Consider the following 19,407-nt stretch of genomic DNA (forward strand, 5'->3'; position numbering starts at 1 on the left):
TAGGAACAGTGTGAAGGACATGTCCATAAAAAGTGGGGGCTGGGTGGTAGTGAAGAAAACAGGTATGTAAAGAAAGGAGAGAGCACGTTTTCCCAACAACAAAGGATAATCAAAGTGATGAATTCTGTTACTAAATTGGATGATGGTAAGGAGTGGACTATGGGAAATTTGTGTAAAGTCAGAATGCTGAAGAAAGAAGAGTGAGTATGGTGTTTTGCATATTGCAAGTGGTATAATTGCCTTTTTCATTTGTGATTAATTATATGGTTTTAATTCCTCCTTATCTAGCTAAGTCATGATAATTCTTTTCATGCACTGTGTTTCTATTCTGATGTGTAAAAGTTAATTTTATAACTTTTGTAAATGTTATACATGTGAAAGGGGGGAGATATGTAGAGATATGCTTGGCATAGGAATGCTGTGTGTGGGATTCCTATGATGTGACTTAGAACAGGGTGGAGGAAAGGTTTTTATGAGGAATCAGTTAGAGAGAATCTGATGCTGATGCTGGGGATTGCCACTGAAGATGCTATGTCCCCGTGAATAAAGAAATACAAGAAAAACATCACAGCATTTCGTGGTCACTACAGAGTCCTTGATGGCTACCTTGCCCTGCACCTCTGTGACCCTTCCTTTTTCCTCTGTGGGTGGAAGACCAAGCTTTATCAGACAGTATTCATTCGCAGGAAGAATGGGTTGACAAGTGAAGTCCCACCTTGGTTGTTTCTTACACCATGGATCTGTGATATTTATTTGGGTATATAAAGGAATATCTGCAATAAAAATATTGACGTCAAAATGTTGCCAAAAATATTAAAGACACAAATAATGCCTTACAGATACATTGTAAATAAAATAAAAAATAATGCTTGCAAAAATTTAGCAGACCACAATATTGTCATAAAACGGGTAAGAGTATCGAAATGTAAGTAGTTAACAGTATGTTAGGATTAAAGTACACATTAACTTTAAAAGGAATACATTTAACAAAATATATGTATATTATCAAAAATATATAAAATATATAATTTACAACCTTATATAAATAGTACATTTAAATAATTGTAACTAACAAACTTAATATTTAAATAAATATAATTATTAATTTAAATGTAAATATGGTAAGAACATTAATATGAATTAATTATAACAAAACATTCAATATTAAAAAAAATCAAACAACATTAAAACATAATAATAAAAATAACATTCCGTGACATAAATATCATAAACATAATTTAAATGAAACTAACATTACAATCAAATTACAAAAATGTATGTTATAACAGTTTTAAAAAAATCAGATGAAACAAAATTAGACTTGGAAACGTAAGATTCACTACTTCCACTCCAACCTCAGCAAAAGTTGTGAAAATGTTGAACATTTGAGGGGGCAGATTTGCTATTCCCACTACAAAATAAGCAACAGTATGGAAAGGGCTGCACTTTAGAAGGGTCAAAATTAAAATACCAACACCAATGTAAGCAACAGCAGGGAAAATGCTGGAAAGAGCAGGGTCAGATTTATCAGTCCCTCTTCTAAAATGAATAAAAAATAAAATATATATGAAAAATAAAGATAAAAAAAATATTCCAACAATCAAATAAAGAATAATACTTTCAGCATTATATAATCCATGTAATCACAAACTAAACAAACAAATAAAACTATAGAAAGAACATAAAAAATGTTATCAATTAAACACATTGGGGGTTATTCTAACTTTGGAGGAGGTGTTAATCCGTCCCAAAAGTGACGGAAAAGTGACGGATTTACCACCAGCCGTATTACGAGTCCATTATATCCTATGGAACTCGTAATACGGCTGGTGGTATATCCGTCACTTTACCGTCACTTTTGGGACGAATTAACACTCCTCCAAAGTTAGAATAACCCCCATTATAATTATTTTTAAAACACTTCCCATCCTATTGCTACCACAAAAAAAGCAAGTTAAAATATTATTAGGAAAAACAACAATGCACATTAGTTTTTAAACGTAAGCACAATAGAATGAATTATTATACAGATCTCTAAAACAATACCATTTAATAATATCTAACTTAAAAAAAGTAATTAAATTATTTACAAAATCAATTACCTAATTAACCAATCAATAACAAAAAAATAATTTTTCATTGTTTTTATTACCTTTTAATGTTAAATAAATCATTGATATAATTAATAATCAACTTACGAATTTTCAATTATTGTGAGAAAGTCAGCCCTTTTGCCCTGGTCAGCACCCATTTTCTGGACTGATACAGGTGGCTACTGACTTGGACTGTGCCCTGGGCTCTGCTTACCAGGCCCAGGGTGCTGGATTAAAGGTATATGGTAATCAGGCATAATTACTGTTGGTACTGACAACCTACCTATAAGTCCCTAGTATATGGTAGGGCATGTAGGTTTAGAGGCCCAGCAGATTTAATGCACTTAAGTATGCATGGCTGTATGACCTGCTGTCATTTTAAAAGTCAGTCCTCCTTTGCAGGCTGCTTTTAAATTAAAATTATATGCAAATCGACTTTGGAAATAAAGGTAGTTCTAAAGTCTTAAACTACCTTGTTTTTACAGATAGGTCATCCCTAAGATTTCCCCATAGGTGCCCGCACAGGTAAGGGGCGTTGTAACTATATGCAGGGACATTATGAAAGATATTTTATATGCCCTGGTGAGGGGACAACTGCCAATTTCGTTTTCCCCATTGCAGAGCATTAGCTCCGTAAGTTAACGGAAGCCTTTATTTTAAATTAATAAATTCTTACTTTTGACTGGAGTGAGCTAAGAATGTCATTCAGTATATCAAATTAATAGTTAGAATGCATCCAACAATTTGCCAATGTTAGATTTATTAGCACTATTACAGGGAAGGAGTTTTAGAACTCTTTCCTAAAGTTACCTAACCTTAGCCCTGTCGCAGCCTCTTCTGATTGGTCAGCATTTGACAAGCTGGCCAGGTTGGCATGATGAGGTGTGAAGTGGTCTGGGCCGAGACAAAGGAACCATCTGGTTGGTGGAGAACAGCAGCAGATGCCAGAGCAGGAAGGGGTCTGGGTGGCCAAACTGGTCTTCAAAGGAAAGACAGTTGGGCCAGAAACTAGACCTCTCCCATTTCCTCCACCCTGAGCCAGATGGGAGCCCAGGACTAGATTAAGAGAGGGGCTGGAAGAGAATATTAGGGAAAGTTAGCCACACCAGTAAGTTGGGTTAGCCAGACCTTAACCCCAGGAGAGATTTTCTCCAGTTTGGATTTTTCAAAAACAATGTTTTCTGGGACAGAAATATGCCACACTTTGGAGGAAGTGGTAACACCTAAGGGTGGCACCCTGCATCCCACTGCTCAGTGGTGCCCCGCTTGTTACCCAAGAAGCACAGATAAAAGTGGGAGAGCTGCCCCGCCACTCAAATCCCTGCCTACTTGAAAACTACAAGAAGAAGGAGGACTGTCCTGCTGGACCCTTAGACTGCACAAGAGAGAACTGCACCCTGAAGGACTGCACCTACTGCACACTTTGATTTTCAGCCAAAAAAAGGACTTTGCCTTCCCTGGTAGGTTGAAGGAGAGGACTCCCTGAAAGCAACAGGTTAAAAGAGCTCCACCTGCATCTTCTCCACCAAGAAGAACCCAGCTGACCATTTTCAACTGAGCTTTTAAGGATTTGGCTAAGTACATTATGGGAACTGTAAGTCCAACTTCCCAAAGATCAACTCAGAGACACTCGAACCTTGGATTGGTGTTGGAACCCCACCAGGACCTTTTGGAAACAAGATCCAGAACTTTGAGAACATTTGGAGATTTTTTTGTAAAAAAGCTCCATAAGTGGACCGACCCATCATCAAGAGTCAAGACAGCAACGTCAAACCATGACCAGGCCTGGATTTCTGGTTTGCCCCACTGAAACTCCAGAGCTCCTGGCCATTGGTGAGACATCCAGAAGTTGACAGAGGCATTGCGCTGGATCAACCCGCCATCGTCGATTCCAAACCCAGCCTGCTGAATAGACCCAATCGACGACAAGAGAAAAATCTCTGAAAAAAAGACTAAGGGCCTGATTTAGATGTTGGTGGTAATGGTCCCGCCATCGGATTTCCAACTGAAAACCCACCCGCCGTCTTGACAGTCTGCCCACCATATTTAGATGTTGGTGGTCCCATAGACTTTAGCCAGCCAGAGTCCTGCTGACTCTGCCAAGGAATCTCATCCAACCCTATGATGCCATAGGAAAGAGTGGCTGACAGTGCCACTTCAGCCACACTTACAGCCGAGTAGATTTGGATGTGCCATACCGCCAAGGAAAAAGGGGAGGTCCAAACTCCACTTCTTACTTTGCGGATTGGGGAGGAAAGGGGATGAAATCTCACCTTTTCTCCTGATTTAACTTCCGTTTCTGGATGGACACAACTGGACAGCACCCTCCGTCACTGCTGCCATGGGAACACAGAGAAAGCACGAACCCCACTGTCGCTGGACACGAAGCTAGGCAACACATATTGGCTGTGTATGTTGGGAGGTCACTTGGTATGGGCACGGGACTACTGCAGACAGGTACATCTCACAGTAACTTTTTTTACTGTGAAATGCATAAGGTGCAATGCATAAGGGGCAAGGTTAGGCCAGAGATGGGTTGGGACATACTGGTATACAACACATATTGAACACATACACAGCTGTCATTATGGTGTCATTATTCAGTGTCAAATGGAACCTGGCACCACAATGACAGTACATTCACACTTGCCAATTGTGCTGATGTATGCACATTGCAAGGGGACGCGTACCTGTCATGTTGTACTTGAGTGATGTGTGAGTCAGTACGTGTATAGGTGTGTGTGCGATTTTATTGGCAGGGTGAGATGTAGGGTGGTGTAGTGGGTGATGTGGTTGTGTCAGCATGTGTGCCACCTGCTTATTGCGTATGTGTTGTAGTGTATGTTGTGTTATGTGTTGTGTTGGTGCATGCAGAACTCAGGTGCATGTTGTTGTGTGGCGGCCACTGTTGTGATGTGTGTAGTTGTGCTTGTTTGTGCATGTGTTTGTGCAGATGAGTGTGTTAGTTGTGGTTGAGTCATGTGTGGGTGGGGAGTCACTAGTGTGTGCATGCTGTGTGATGGATGTACGTGTGTTTGTGGCATGTAGGTGTTGTGTTGTAATGGCAATGAATAATGGTGTGTATGTGGTGTGTTGTGTCGTGTGTGGTGCAGGGGATGCATATGTGAAGGGTAGAGAGTGTGTGTGTGACTTACCTCTTTTCCACAGCCACTGGCATTGTCCTATGCCCATTAGGTCCAGCAATGTCCTCCCTCTATCAGCAAACCCCCCGCAGTACACTACCTGTCCAACTGTGATTTCTAAATATGGCCGGGGGGGTACCCGCCTGCCTGACAGCTATCAGGCCCTATGTCCGAAGGTAAAATTTTGACCGAGGCCTCTTGCTCAGTGTATCCCACTTGGGCGTCACCGCGGTCAAACTCACACTTTGACTTGGTCCCTGTCAAGAGTGACCGGATGTCCCCGGCTGGCACTATTGGTTTTTAAGCACTAGAAAGCAATTGTTTGATTTAATCTTTAAAAATTCATATCTCTCGTTCCCTAAATTGGATTTTTGTCATCCACATTGTGTCATTTTAATCATAAAAATATTTCCTATTTTTATAAATTGGTGTTGGATTTTTATTGTGTGTTGCGTACTTATTTAATGTAGTGGTGTTCTTAAATGCTTTGCACACCTGTCTCCTAAGTTAAGCTTGTTTGCTCGCAGGCCAGCTACCAAAGGTTGAGCAAGGATTCATTTATTAAGAAGACTGGACCTTATGTGGGGATTGAGGCCTTATTGCCAGCTGTAGGTATCTACTTGCATATACTAATAATCCACTTTCCAACTATGAAAAGGATAACCAAGTATTAACAATAAGTTCTTATTTAACTTCTCATCCTATTCCCCTTCAACCTAAAAAAACACTAATACTTTTTTTTAAATAAAATAAAACTTTAAGGATAGTACCAAATAAAAGAACACCAAAAATCATTAATAATTTTTAACATTAAAATAATAACAACTTATACAACTTAAGTGAATAAAAAAATTAAGTGATATAATAAAAAATGACATAATGTACAGCTATATCTCAAAGAAGGATGTAACATACTTACATAAACAATATTCTTACCATCAGTATTCTCTCCCAAAATATTTTGACATAATATTTTTGAAACAGTAATTGTATTAAACAATATTTTTAATGATATTTGATGGAGCAGCATAAAGTCATAGACGATATATACAAAAGATTGAGTCAGTATCACATGACATTTGCGGTTATTATAAACGCACTATTTAGCAGATCTGGAAGGTCTGGCCAGCGAGTGGCACCTTGATAACGCGTCCCGCCCTAGATAATTTGCTTAGTCTGGGACTACGTTTTAGGCCAGTGAATCTTTTGATCCTGATTGGGGACTCCTTAAGAGGAGATAACTAGTCAACATGTCAACCCATAGGTCAATAACCTCATCAATATTCACAATAACAAATCAATCAAATTAGTTAATGACATTAATAAGAATCGAAACACACCATGACCTTTCAGTCATGAATAACCCCACAAATTTTAGTAAGATTTATGATATTTATTCCCTATTGCTTACACTCTACTAGCAAGTTTATTAGTCTCAATACCAGAAAACACATCAGCAATGTCACAATATGGCAACTAGAATAGGACTTCATCAAGGCAAGGATCATAAACATTAGAACAAAGCACGACGTCAACATGGATTAACTTTAGCAGAGTATCATTAGCGCATCATTCAACAAGGCATTGATTCAGTCATTTATCTATTTGCGTCCGTTTTAGTGAACTCCTTAACTAACCTCGAATTAGCATTAGCATGTTGGGCTTCATGCAAAACAATTTAACAACACAAATTAAAAAAAAATCTAACTATGGCCTCTATCAAAAAGTAGCAGTTGGTACCTAAAAAGGAAAGGCAAACAGACAATTACAATTTCATTATCATATAGTTACCCTTCATAATGGGTCAGCATACAGAGGTAGTCTTCGTCCTCAGGACATCAGTTGATTCCCCATCAGCCAGGAAACGCAGCAAAGTTCAGCAAGACGGGTAATAAGGAATACCGCCCTCATAAGGAGGAAAAGTATAGAACGGGCAAGGGAAGGGTAAGGATGGTTTGAAGAATCAAACAGCAAAGTCAGAGTGACAAAGTGGCTAGGTGATAACAAAAAGGTACGTAATGGCTGATTTCTCCTCGTGTCACGGGATTATATCAATCTTGTTGTACAGCCCCCTAATTTCCAATTGGGCAAATTTTGGTGCATCATTATCTCCATCCAATAATTAGGTAGTCACCTCATTAGGATTGTCACTTTAGAACAGTTCTCACGTAGTTTATTGGCTCCTGTAATTGACGTCTCCAACGGGTAGAATGCCAGGTACGAACTTTATTCTTGCGGTCCCAGTCAGTAGCTCCATTGTCTTTACCAGTTCATGCAACCTTGTACCTGTTGCAAGTTTACACTGTTACATTCGGCAAGAATGTCTCCTTGAGCAAGTCGAGTCTCATGAGAAAGAATTTACTATGGTTACACACATCTTCTAGTTTCTGGAAAAGTACAGCTACATATCCTTCAGCAAGCCAGCACATCACACGTTAGAAAAACACATTTAATATGAGACCGGCAGCTAGGCCCCGACTCAAGCTAACTAAGGCCTAGTTATTAATTTTTAGCGACATCTTAACATATAACTCTTGATGCTAGTACAAAATCATACATTAGTACATTAATAATTCATCATTAGTCAACTTCATTTATCATCGTATACATTGGTGGCCAGTGTGGGCACATTTCAAACACGCTTTTAGTAAAAGCACAGCAATACAATTTCTATACGGCATCATTAGGCATTAATTTGCAAACATTTCATGTTAATTTTGATTATAATAACTACACTCCAACAACCCCTTATGATGACCCTTGTCATCACACAAATCCATTCTTTAACAATCCTTTACCTTTTCATTTCCTTCATTTAAATTTCCTCTTTCTGCTTCGCCTTTTCATATTTTGCTCTGAAGATTTTCTCTCTTTTCTTTTCTTCCCTCCTCTCTTTATGTTTTGCCCATTTTGCTTTACTTCTTTCACAAATTTTGCTCAGTACCCATAGTCCAAATAAACAATCCAAAACAATTACTATTCCCTGTATTAATTTTCCCAGGAACCCATGCCAAGGACCACTAAACCAACTTCCCACACGCGCAAATCCTTCCCCAACCTTTTCCCAGACTCCTGGTTCTTTCAGTTCCTTCAAATCTGCACTATCTCTTGTTAGGTGAGTAAGCATACTTCTAATCTCATTACTATTATCCGGTATGTAGGCACAACAGTGGCGCTCATTAAACATCTTACAGACTCCGCCACTTTTCGCTAAAAGAATGTCTAAAGCAAGCCTATTTTGAAGAGTCATAGCCCTCTCCGCAGCAAGTTCAGTATTCATCAGGAGTATAGCCCCTGTGAAGTTTGTCAGCATGTTATCCACAATAGTAGACAACTTTCGAATCTTTATGGAGTTCAACACAACTCCCACTTGTAGGAAAGTCCTTTTTTTTTGCCTGATCACCCCCACTCTTTCTGGATAGGTACTGGTGGTTACTGACTCTTGGCTGTGCCCTGGGTACTGCTTACCAGTCCCAGGGCCAGTGCTCTGTGTAAAATGGATATGCAAATTAGGCTAATTATAATTGGCTAAGTTAACCTACCTATAAGTCCCTAGTATATGGTAGGGCATGTAGGTTTAGGGACCACAGCATAGGTGGTGCACACCTAGGTGCATTGCTGAGGTGCCCAGTGTCATTTTAAAAGCAAGCCTGCCTTGCTGGCTGCTTTTAAATTAAAGTTATATGCAAATTCGACTTTGGAATTAAAGGTACTTCCAAAGTCTTAAACTACCTTATTTTTACATATAAGTCACCCCTAAGGTGTGCCCTATGTGCCCCTAGGGCTGGGTGCCATGTAACTATAAGCAGGGACTTTATAAAAATAGATTTATAAGCCCTGGTGAGGTAAAAACAGCCAAATTCGTTTTTCCCTCATTGAAGTAAATGGCCTTCATAGGCTAGAATGGGCAGACTTTATTTTAAATTTTAAAGTCTCCTTAAATGTTACATACCAAGAATGTGGTATCAAATTGATTGTTATAATAAATCCCACAACTTCCAGTTGTTGGATTTAATATAACTAGTGCAGGTAAAAAGTTTAGACTTTACCTAAAAAGTTGCCAATTTCAGCTCTGCATTGTTTTTGCTGCTGTGCTCTGATTGGCCAGCCTGCAGCAGCTTCTGCCAGGCTACTTTAATGAGGTGTGAAGTGGCCTGGCTTCACACAAAGGAATGTGCTTGGGGGAGAGAATCTCCCCTCAGCAGATGGTGAGGCAGGAAGGGGGAGGGCTGCCAAACTGGTCTTCAAAGGCAGAGAAGGACATCTGGAGCACCCAGCAACACCCCCACATCCTGCAACCCCAGACAGCTAGGTGCCCCCTTGATTAGATTAGGAGAGGGGTGTGTTTATGATTTTTAGCCACACCAGTGGGTGGGCTCAGCCAGATCTCTCCTCCAAAAGTCAGATTCATCCATTTTGGATTTTTAGAGACTGTTGCCTTCTGGGATGGATTTTTGCCACACTTCCCAGGAAGTGGTCATCACAGGGGGACGACCCTGTCCCTGATTGGAGAACCAGGGCCCCCCTGCTTTTCACCCAGGAGCAAGGATAAAACTGGCAGACCTGCACCCACGCCTCAGATCCCCACCAAATTTCAAGAAGAAGGAACTACAAGGAGAAGAAGGACTGCCCTGCTGGACCCCTGGCCTGCACCTGGACCCTGCACTCAGAAAGACTGCACCAGCTGCACACTTGGGCTTCACCACAAGAAGGACTTTGCCTGGCTTCCACTGGTTCAAGGAGGGACTCCCTGTTTGCTACAGGTGAAAAATTGCTATCCAGAGTCCCCTGCACCAACTCCTGAAAAAGTGACCAGCTGACCACTGTCCAGTGGCCAAAAAGGAGTTGCGCCAGGTGTATTCTGGGAGTTGAAGTCCGCACTTCCCAAGGACCATCACAGAACTTCTGGACCCTTGGGGTGAGCTGTGGACCCCAAAAGAACCTTAAAAGAACATCTGGGTGAAGCCCCAGAAGTTTGGAAAAGATTGGAGAATTTTTGAAAAAAAGCTCCATAAAGTGACCGACCCGACGCAGAAATTCTAGCCGGCTTGCCTCAACCGCGACCCGGCCTGACTTCGTGGTTCGTCCCGGTAAAGAAAAACATCCAAAAAAGAGACTAAGTCCGAACGTAAAAAGTTGACCGGGACCTTCCAGCCATCGTATCCGAGAAGGGCTCCACGGACCTCGGATCAAGATCCAGGTTTATCCCGGTCGAAGGATTTTCATCTCGAAAAAACGACTAAGTCCGAAGGTAAAAATCACCACCGAGGAAACCGACTTCGCGTATCCGGACAAGGGCTCCAGGAGGTCGGATCCAACTGGCAGGTTCGTCCCGGGGAAGAAAAACATCAAAAAAGAGACTAAGTCAGAAGGTAACTTTTTAACCGAGGCCTCCCGCGACTTGTAGCCGAGCAGGGCTCCATCGCGGTCGGCCTGAAAGTTTGACTTTGCCCCGGTCCTGGTGCAACCAGATGACCCGATTGGCGCTTTTTGTTTCTAAGCGCTAGAAAATAATAATACTTTAAAAATTCATATCTCCGGTTCCCCTGAACCGATTTTAATCGTTTTTGTGTCATTTTAAAGATAAAAATATAAGCTATTTTTATAAAGTGGTTTTGGATTTTTGAACTGTTTCCTGTGTTTTATTTAATTACTGTTTTGTGATATTTGAATGCTTTACACTTTGTCTCCTAAGTTAAGCCTTGACGCTCGATGCCAAGCTACCAAGGGTAGAGCTGGGATTAATTTACTGAGACCTAACTGTACTTATGTGGAGGTTTGTGGCTTGTTGCTAGGTGTAGGTACCTACCTGCCTTACCAATAACCCATTTTTCCAACACCACTGAAGGAATTATTGCTCCAAATATGTCTCCTATTACACCAGCAGCAGTTTCTCTCTTTTGTCTAGCACGAAGTAATTCTGTCACTTTCAGAAACTTCTTTAAATCATCTAGTTGATAAATCTTTGGAAAAACTATTCCCAGATAACATGTCCCATACCATCCCTTTGGAAGACGGTAATAAGCACTAAGTCCACAAATGTAATAGACCCCTTGGATCGCTTGATCCATTCCATTTAAAATGAAAGTCCATTTATTCTGAAACAAAAACACATGCTTATACTCACTCGTTCCCACAAACACATTGTCATAATATGACTTTGGTCGTGTAATGCAAAGCCTACCTACATGTTTCGCATCTAAAGCTAGCTTCCCTTGTTCCCTAACCCCATTATTACTATTACTAAGGAATGATCGTTGCTGCAAGCCCTTTTCTAATTTCCCCTTTAAAACCCTCCTTCTATCTTCTGTGTGATCTAGAAATCTCTTTTCTACAGATGTAAACAAGCATGTCAAATTATTGTGGTGCGCATATGAAGCACTTATTGTTGTTCTGGGCTCAAAGAATCCCTTAATCAGCTTTACAGCATAATACCTAGCTACACTATTCAAATCTTCTATGATAGGCACATAAGATAACACTAAATCATAGTTTGAATACAAATATTGCACTTCTTCTTGATTATAGAAACGCGTTAGTAGCAAACTACAACTAATCCCGTATGTTAATGGCGAGCTGTGATATGTAACTCCCTCTTGGACTGAAAGAGGAATTTGTGTACACACATAAAAAGCCTTCGCATCCACAGTGTCAACATACTCACTCAACAAGCGATAAAAAACATTAGTAGACAGCGCCCCTTTTGTATTAGTTTCATCATACAAATACTTTTTATCTTGCTCAAACTTATCCCACGGTATTAGCGTAGCAGTCTCAGAAATGGTAGTATTGTTAGCTTCACTCTCATCCACCAAACGCATTTCCACAAACAAAGCTATAATGAATATCACACACATACCACCCAAAGCAATACCCAAATATTTACAGCGCTTATTCCCCTCAATGTCATATCCTGACCTAGGCATTATCTGTAAAGAATCAGAAAGTAAAGTACTACAAACGTAATCAACTAATAGGAGGATGGTTACTAACTGTTTTTCTCCGCAAAACTTATGCAAAAGTCTCTTTTCTTTTTTTCAGCAAGTATTTACAGCTTTCTCGTTCAATCCCAGGGTCTTTTTGTCAATCCAGTTAGCAGCTTGTCACAATTGGGTTTTTTCCCAAAAGTCAATTCAGGTTAACAGTGTCACATCCGGTAATTTATCAGTCTCTTTTCTCAGGTTTCCCATTTACTCAATTTCAGCTTCACACAGTCTCTTTTATTTGTAGCCGACTTCAAGTACCATAATATTGACCTGGAACCTCACGATCAAAACAAAATGCCAAGAACTCTTTTTGCCACTCAGCTGACGTTGCATAAGCCCATTCAGGACCTGCGTATCTTCTGTTGGCTATTCTCTTTCTTTTCAACTTGCGGTCACCCTGCAATTCTCCTTCACTCAGATCTTCCTTCCTTGTGGTATCAACCTCTTCCTCTATTGTTTCATTGATGACCACTTTCCTTTTTTCAGTTTGCAATTCTGGCCACTTATCTCCTCTCAGTATTCTTTTACCCTTCTGCTTTTCAGGTTGTTGTTCAGTGCCCTCCTCTTGTGCTATGGTGTTTTCTCTGGCTGGATCTGCAAGTGGCTCAGGAGGAGTCTGAACACCTTGACTATCTTCTGCCTCAACTCCTTCGCCTTCTGGGTCTGTCAGGGGTTCAACTTCAAAACCGTATCTGTCAGCTTCTAGGAGAACCTCTCTTTGGGTCGGTCCTCCTGGTGCCTCAGTTGAGATAGGCTCACCGTCACCCTTCTGGATCTTGTTTGCTGTTTGAGTGACCAAGCCGTCCTCAACGGGCTCTCCTTCAGTCTCAGTTCCCCTTTGATTACTCTCCGGCCCTGAGACTTCCTTCTCTGTTAGTTTCGACAACTCAAGTTCCTCATCAGTTGGACACGTCACCTTCTTTGTGTGACTGGCATGGATCCAGTTTGGAATTCCCGCACATTTCACAGCAGTAGTGCTGTCAATATCACTAGATACGGCCCCTTCCAACGTGGCTCCAAACACGACTTCCTCACGTGTTTCTTGACAACAACCCAGTCACTGGCTTTCAGATTGTGACCTGGATCATTTATCGGTGGCAGTGTGGTTGCTTCCACCTGGTGAGAGAAAGAGCTGACCATGTCAACCAGACCCTTGCAGTAGTCCAACACCATATCATCCGTGATATTCACAAGAGCATTTGCAGGCACTGCGGGCAATCTCATAGCTTGGCCCATGAGAATTTCATGAAGAGACAGTCCTGTTTTCTTGTTAGGTGTATTTCTCATTGACATTAGCACTAGGGGCAATGCATCTGGCCATTTCAAATTGGTAGCTGCGCACATTTTTGCCATTCTCGACTTCAAGGTACCATTCATCTGCTCTACTAGTCCTGAGGCTTCAGGACGGTAGCTACAATGCAACTCCTGTTCAATGTTCAGTGCGGCACACAAGAGCTTAACCACCTCATTGTTGAAGTGACTTCCTCTATCTGATTCTAAAGAGATCGGGAACCCAAAATGTGGTATCAATTCCCTAAGCAGTAACTTCGCCACTGTGAGACTGTCATTCCTAAGTGTAGGAGAAGCTTCAATCCAATGACTAAAGATGCACACAATCACCAACACATATCTCAAACCCCCACACACAGGCATCTCGATAAAATCCATCTGCATTCTGCTAAATGGACCTCCAGCTCTCCCAATGTGGCTCAAATTCACCACGGTCCCTTTCCCCGCATTCATCTGCTGACAGATGATGCACCTGTGACAGATTACTTCTGCCGCTTGTCTGAATTTTGGATTAAACCAATCGATTTTGAACAACCTGATCATGGCATCTCTCCCAATATGTGCTTGCCCATAGTAAAACCTTGCAAACTGTGACAAGAGACTGTTTGGCAAAACCATTTTCCCCTCATCTGAAACCCACAAATCATCAGGTCTTTGTACGCATTGCATTTTAAGCCAAGAACGTTTCTGTTCTCTGCTGGCACATCCCTGCAACAATTTTAACTCTTCCATTGTGTCAACCACCCTCAATGCGTAACTTGTGCATGTCTCATTTTCAGTTTCAGATAACAATTCCCACTGATCTTTGAACGATATACAGTTCAATGCACAAAACCTTGCGACTTGATCTGCATATCCGTTTCCCATTGACACAAAGTCTTGTAATTTCACATGAGCGCTGCATTTCACCACAGCAATTTCAAGAGGTAACTGAATCGCGTGCAACAACTCCTTAATTCTTTCACCATTTTTCACTGGAGAACCAGAAGAGGTCATGAAACCCCTCTGTGACCATAGCTGGCCAAAATCATGGACGAATCCAAATCCGTATCTGCTGTCAGTATAGATAGTCACTTTTAGTTTGTCAGCAGCATGGCATGCCCTAGTAAGAGCAACCAATTCAGCCACTTGAGCAGAATACACTCTCTTGAGCCAAGATGCTTCCAGGATACCGGTGATTGTACACACAGTGTATCCGGCTCTCAGTAGTCCTACTGAGTCCCGCAGGCATGAACCATCAACAAAGATAATGTAATCATTTTCCTCCAATTGAGTATCTTTTATGTCAGGTCTCGGTTTGGTGCACAGTTCTGTTACCTCAAGACAATCGTGTTCTATTTCCTCAGCATCATCAACATCTGTATTCTCATTGGGAAGCAAAGTTGCCTGGTTTAACACAGTACAGCGTTTCAATGATACATTAGACGACCCCTTGTATTTGGTCAGTCTAGCATTTGTCATCTGCTGGGTCTTAGTTCGGGTGAGTAGTATTTTGACTGAGTGTGGGACCATTATTGTTAAGGGATGTCCCATCACTATACCTTCACATTGAGTGTGACTTTGACCAACTGCTGCAACCGCACGCAGACAACCCGGTAAGGCTGCTGGGACTGGGTCCTAAGTAGCTGAAAAATATGCTACTGGGCGGTTTGCTTCTCCATGGACCTGTGTCAGGACAGACAAAGAACAAGCATCACGTTCATGACAAAACAGTACAAAAGGCTTTGTGTAGTCAGGCATACCTATAGCTGGAGCCCTGCACATGCACTCTCTCAGTTCAATGAATGCCCTCATCTCTTTCTCGGACATAGTTAGGGTATCCGGGCCATCCTTAACCTCCTTGACGGTCAACCTCACCAAAGGCTTAGAGATAATTGAGAAGTTGGAAATCCACTGGCGACAGTAGCCCACCATTCCCAAAAAGATCCTAACGTCTCTCTTGGATGTCGGGGGACTCATCTGTAATATGGCTGTCACTCTTTCTTTGGATATTCTTCTTGACCCCTTCTCAATCAGGTGGCCCAAGTACTTCACCTCTTTCTGACAGTACTGCAGCTTCTTTGGGGACACTTTATGTCGGTTCTTTCCCAAATGATTCAGTAAGGCAATAGTATCATACCTGCAGTCATCTTTTGTTTTGGATGCAATCAACAAATCATCAATGTACTGTACTAAAGTCGAATTAAAAGGCAATTCCAATGATTCCAAGTCCTTCTTCGATATCTGATTGAAGATGGAAGGCGATTCTGAAAACCCTTGAGGAATTCAACACCAACTGTAAACCACTCTGCATCACATGGAACCTGGAATATGATCACGGCTGGATTTGGCACTATGGGGCAACATTTTACCACTATCTCATTAATTTTTCTCAGGTCTTGGACAATTCGAACTTTCCCACAAGGCTTTCTCAATCCCATTGTTGTCGAATTACATGGGCTGCTCATCACTTCTTTTAGGACCCCTTGCTTCACAAAGTCCGCAATTATCTGCGTCACCTGTATGAGGACATCTTGTGCCATGTGGTACTGCGGTACCTGGGGAAACACAGCATTTGGCTTCACATCTACTTTGACTGGTTCTACTCTTTTATCAGTCCTACTTCCTTCCCTGTCAAGTCCCACACCTTCTCTGTGACTGTTCCCTGTAATTCGGTCGGCAAATCAGTCACTGTGAACATCGGGAAAAAGTTTATCAAAGGGTACTCCTCATCTGTGGTCTCTGTCTCAGGCTCTGAGATCTGACCATCGTCCCCTTCATCATCACTGTTTGTCTGCACCTCAATTCCCTCATTGGAACAGGTGATTGAACACCTTGTCTTGCACAGCAAGTCTCTCCCCAGAAGGGACACAGGACTTGAATCACAGACTACAAACCTATGTAATCCCTGAAAGGCACCAATCTCAACCTGAACCGGATCTGTAATTGGGTTAGTCAGGAGCTGATTTGCCACTCCCACTACCTTTATTGTACGTCCTGAAAGGGGTAATTTAGGAACCTCTGCACTTCTGACTGTCGAGCGTGTAGCTCTTGTGTCATCCAAAAATGAAACCTTGTGACCCATCACCTTCCCTTGCACATAAGGGCCCCTCTGATTTACTTCTAGGGACGCTGCAAGCCTGCACTCCTCACTATCCGAACAGTCATCCGACCATTCATCGTTTATTCCATTCTCACCATGCAATGGGAACTGTTGTACTGCATTATTTTGACTCATAGTTTGACCTGTGACCTGTTGAGGAAGCATCACCTGTGTCAACACCAGAGCAGTACACGCTCTATTGGCGACAAAAATGCAAAAACCCAGCACTCTCAAAACAACGTAATTTATGCATTGTGCTGATATGTTGTGGTTTAACCTTTTGCATTGCAGAGTTCAATCCTGAAAACGTATTTTTAATATGCTCACAAATACTGTTCCTTTGCAATGTATTGCTGCAGGTTTTCAGAGTGTGTTAGGGTGTGGCCCCTTTCCAGGGCCTTCCAGAGACTTTCCCTGCAACATGCCTGGGTGTGGTTCTGGGCTGCGCCAAGACTGTATAAAAGAGAGCCAGACCAACTCCCAGTGCTCACTATTCAGAGGTCCCGGTGCAGAGCAGCAGCTTCATCCTGAGCTCCTGTCCCGGCGGCCTATTTGGATCTTCCAGTCTACTGCCCTTCATCCTTCATTGGTGATCATTGTTCCAGGTGGTAAGATGGTGGTTGGACTGTTCCGACATCGTTATTGAGAATTTTCATATTCTTTGTTTAATTCTTAAATGAGTAACAGATTACTTGCGCTCTACCATTTCTTGACATTTATATGGTAGTTTACAAATAGGCAAGACGCGCGATTTGTTTCATAAAGGTTTGACTTTGTTATTCATTGCGTGCTACCATTTCTTGACATTAGCATGGTGGCTTAAGAATCGGCAAGACGCGCAATTCGTTTAATGGTGTTTAAACATTGTTGTCCATTGCGCGGTACTATTTCTTGACATTTATATGATATTTTACGAATTGGCAAGACGCGCAACTCGTTTCATGAGGATTTCTATTGTAAGATATTTATTATGTAATATTCGAGTTGACAAGTTATGTGATTTGTTTCCTGAATCCATATTGTGTTATTCATGGTGCACAATCCATTTATGGTGTTTACTATATATATATATATATATATATATATATGCAATATGCGTAATTTGTGTTGAAACATTTTAAGAGTACACAGAAGGCCAGAGTTTCTAGATGCAATATTGTATGGTCCTAGTATACATGCTCAAAACAGGATTTATATGACTGGTTTAAAATTTAGTCAGAATGTTTTTTCTGATTCTCATGCAAAGGAAAGTACTTGAATAAGAAAGTTTTCATTTAATTCATCTTGATTCCCTTACAGGTATCCGGCCATCTTGAAACTTAGTCATTTTAAACTTAACTCTTAGATTGTTCATGTTTTCAGAGTGACTAGACTTAGAATCATAGTCTAGAATTGATTTCAGGAGATATAATTTTCATATTGTGTGTTCTAACCTTTTTCTTACTACAGGTCTCCTTCCCAGCTGTTCCCTTCCTAATCCCCTCTTCCCCTCTTGAACTCTCTTAGTCTCTGTGATTTATCTATCAGAGTCTTGGAGCTGTTCAGTGGTGGACGTGTTGGGAACGTGCACAGACCCCGAGGATCTGGTGACTCTGACAACCTGTTGCTGTCATATCGGAGCTAAAGGCAACTGCATTTGCTGTCTAGATACCACGGGAATCTACTGTTGTATTTGCTGCACCTGCGCTGGTTAAACATGTGGCATTTGCATTTGTTGCATAGGCTGGAGACCCTGCATCTGAACCATGTTATTCTGGAAGTTCGGATTTGGACCCCTCATTCTTGGACCCCTCACATTTTGGAATGCACTGACATCATTGCTTTGTTGAACATCACCATCCTGCACCATCATTGGACATTCCCGCTTCCAGTGTCCGACGCCCCCGCACGCATGGCATGATGACATCTTTTTCATCCCTTGCAGGTCATTTTGAACCACAGCACTATTCAAATCTGGACCACGATTCACAAAACCTCCCCGACCTCTGCCTCTCGTTTGCGGCTGAAACATTCCGTTTCCTTGCGGTTGCTGTACCATCTGCTGTACTCCATTTCCCTGCATCCCTGCTTGAGCTGCTTTGATTTGCATCACCATCACCTTCTCTTTCAGCTTTCTCTGCTTCAACTCAATCTCATCACTACAGTATTTCGCGTCCTGTAATACCTCATAAATCGGCTTTGCTTGCCAACAGATCAAATGATTCTTAATCATCTGACTAATCTCTGGTCTGAATCCTTCAACGAACCTGAACACAAGATGATTCATGTCTTTTGTTCTATGACCTCTGTGCCACTATAGTGTTTGAACGCCTTTAACAACCTCTCATAGTAAGCATGTATCGACTCTTTGCCTTCTTGTGCTGTTCGATCAATTTTCTGCCAATCAGTAACTTTCGGCTACACTTTCTGCTTCAAAAATTCAATCACCTTATAGTAGTGCTTCATCAACTCATGAGACGGTGCTCCTGTATTCCTGTCCCTTGGCGGTTCCGCTGTCGGCCAATCCACACTCCTCTTGCACTCAAGCCACAAATCAGCTGGAACTATAATCTCAAACAGTGTGTTCAAGTCTTCCCAGAGACACTTTGCAAGCTTAACAAACCTATCCGTTTGCTGATACCACTCTATCGGCTTTTCCCTCAACCTGGGATAATCATTTGTGAATGACAAAATGTCACCTCTGGACCATGGTACATGAACTAGAACCCCTCCAGCTGTCTCTCTCATCTGTAACATCTTTATTGTTTCCATGTCTTTCGTCTGCTGCAGTTCCAGGCAGTCACCTTTCCTCTTATCTCTCTTTTTCGCCCGTC

This window comes from Pleurodeles waltl, chromosome 6 (assembly GCF_031143425.1).
Source record: "Pleurodeles waltl isolate 20211129_DDA chromosome 6, aPleWal1.hap1.20221129, whole genome shotgun sequence".
NCBI classification, from domain to species: Eukaryota; Metazoa; Chordata; class Amphibia; order Caudata; family Salamandridae; genus Pleurodeles; species Pleurodeles waltl.